This window comes from Ranitomeya imitator, chromosome 1 (assembly GCF_032444005.1).
Source record: "Ranitomeya imitator isolate aRanImi1 chromosome 1, aRanImi1.pri, whole genome shotgun sequence".
NCBI lineage: Eukaryota > Metazoa > Chordata > Amphibia > Anura > Dendrobatidae > Ranitomeya > Ranitomeya imitator.
Window position 1 is genome coordinate 636,797,884 of NC_091282.1, and position 3,223 is coordinate 636,801,106.

Here is a 3,223-nt window from a genome sequence, read left to right on the forward strand (position 1 = left end):
GCCATTGCTTATTTCTGCGGGGCACTGGTTGAGTGGTAAAAGGTGGGGTCCGGTGTTGGGTAGATTGGGGGTCTCACAGAGGGATATTTTGCAAAGCTAAGATCAAATTGAATATATTATTGAGGTTAATCAGCTCATTAACTCCAGCAGCATATCCTCTCCCTATACCTAATATTTAGTTACAGTTTTTATTTCATTATCAATACTTGTGGGGTAAATGATGCCTTGCGGGGGCATCATACTGTGTGTGTGGTCCCCATACTGTGTTGGAAGCTGTGTGGGTCATCATATTGTGTATGTGTAATGCAGGTGTCTGGATTCAACGAGCAGAGATCACAAGGCGGAAACAGCCAGGGATGATATATTATTAGTACACATGTAATTTAATAATATACAGAATTATAACAGGTTATAAACAAGCTAGAAAGTCTCTCACTTCTTAAAGTTAGTGGTGGTTCCAGTTTTGGGAGACACCATGTGAGTTCTCTCTGAGCTCTGGCTCTAGTGGGGGTCACCAAGTTTTCCTTCTAGGCCGCATGTCTCTTCTTGATGCAGAGAAGTAGACCATCATACTGTGTAAAGGGACTATGGGGCAATCGATATATATACAACCCCTGGCAAAAAACTGTGTAATCACCGGCCTTGGAGGATGTTCATTCAGTTGTTTAATTTTGTAGAAAAAAAAGCAGATCACAGACATGGCACAAAACTAAAGTCATTTCAAATGGCAACTTTCTGGCTTTAAGAAACACTAAAAGATACGTCAAGGCAACACTTACAATATGGGCTTCAGCAACTAGGAAGAGTATTTTACATCAATGGTTGAGTCCCTTAGTCCCTTCACTCCCTTTCATTCGCACAAAAATACAGTTCATATTTAGAATGGAATGGTTAGACACATTAACTAACAAAGAAAAACAAGTAAGCAAATTTTTTTCCACATGGGATACTTTTATTCCATCACTTCCTTTGGAGACTAGGAAGAAACTGAAGGCACAGTTTGAAAATACCCAATGGTATTTATTGCAGCGGATAGGAGGTAACTCACCAATTTCATGAGGTACTTTTATGATTAAGTGTACGCAAAGTATGGAGGTTCATGTTTTTGGTTTTTGGTTTATGTTGGGGTGGGGGGATAAGGGATACAATATCATTATATTGTCACATTATCGCACTACCATATCATCAACTTTGGAAATGTATATTTTGTACGTTTTTGTATTATATTATAAATTTCTAATAAAAAGATTTAAAAAAAAAAGAAACACTAAAAGAAATCAATAACAAAAAAATGTGGTAGTCAGTAATGGTTCCTTTTTTTAAGCAAGCATAGGGGAAAAATTATGGAGTCACTCAATTCTGAGGGAAAAAATTATGGAATCTCCCTTTAAATGTTCATTCCCAAAACTAACACCTGCATGACATTAAATCTGCTCGTTAGTCTGCATCTAAAAAGGAGTGATCACACCTTGGAGAGCTGCTGCACCAAGTGGACTGACATGAATCATGGCTCCAACACAAGAGATGTCAATTGAAACAAAGGAGAGGATTATCAAATTCTTAAAAGAGGGTAAATCATCACGCAATGTTGCAAAAGATGTTGGTTGTTCACAGTCAACTGTGTCTAAAATCTGGACCAAATACAAACAACATGGGAAGGTTGTTAAAGGCAAACATACTGGTAGACCAAGGAAGACATCAAAGCGTCAAGAGCGGAAACTTAAAGAAATATATCTCCAAAATAGGGAATGCACAGCAAAACAAATGAGGAACGAATGGGTGGAAACTGGAGTCCACGTCTGTGAACGAACTGTAAGAAACTGCCTAAAGGAAATGGGATTTACATACAGAAAAGCTAAACGAAAGCCATCATTAACACCTAAACAGAAAAAAACAAGGTTACAATGGGCTAAGGAAAAGCAATCGTGGACTGTGGATGACTGGATGAAAGTCATATTCAGTGATGAATCACGAATCTGCATTGGGCAAGGTGATGATGCTGGAACTTTTGTTTGGTTCCGTTCCAATGAGATTTATAAAGATGATTATAAAAAATTACTGCGGCGCTGAGTATACAGGTCTCGTATTGCTGCGAATTTAGACAATAACCACTTATTTGTCAAAAAATGTAATATAAAAAATATATATAAATATATATAAATATATATAAATTCGCGCACAACGAGATCAAAGATAAAGTGGACGTAAGTTTAATAGAACAATAAATACATGAACCTGTACACAAACAATCTACAAATATAAGCTTGCACTCTTCCCAGAATAAATTCCAACTATAGTAAAGACTCCTAAGCAAAAGATCAATAGTTTGTATGGTAATTATACAACACCGTAAGTTAAACCGAATTGATGTCAGCAGCCCCTTATTTGTATATAAAAGGACTATAATCACGCTGTATCTGTCTGTAGCAATGTATAACAGCTAGAAAGAGGACGAGGATACTGAATGCCACGCACTTATTTAAAAGTAATAGCACAAAAGGAGTATTTCTATGAACTTTGTTTAGCTGAAAACTAATCCCCCACTGTGGGAATACAGCAAATAAAAAAAAAAATGTATATTATAAAAATTAAAAACTGGTGATAACAGTCATGATGCAAGAAGCGGCCCCGGCCGGTGGCAAAGCTTCACTAAAAAATGAGGGTAATGAGGCATACTGCAATTGGATTAAACCGGGTCGGAAATCCGATGCATGTACGCCACTGGTTACCTTAAGCAGAACACTGATAGTGGATAGACGAGAGGTATTCCTTCCACGTTGCTCCTGCTGATGTAGATGTCCAGCGTCCTGTGTTGTCTGGAGAGTCCCGGCTGCCCGTAGTAGTGGCTGCACGCGGTGATAGCGATCTCCTCACAGTGTGTGATCACAGAGCAGGACCTGCCGTGACATCACCAGTCACGTGATGCAGTGAAAGAAGTTCCAATAGAGTAAATGTGCAGATAGCAGAAAGGACCAATAGTATCCTAACTATTCTATTAGGATACTCTATACTGTTGGTCCTTTCTGCTATCTGCACATTTACTCTATTGGAACTTCTTTCACTGCATCACATAATATATATATATATATTGTGGTAGATCTGCTCACTGAGCTGAACACGGAGGTAGACACGGAGACACTGCCTCTTTAAGTCCATCACTGGTTTATTGAACATGGGGCACAAACCATGGTGAAGTAAATATAAGCACGGCCCTTTGGGCAAA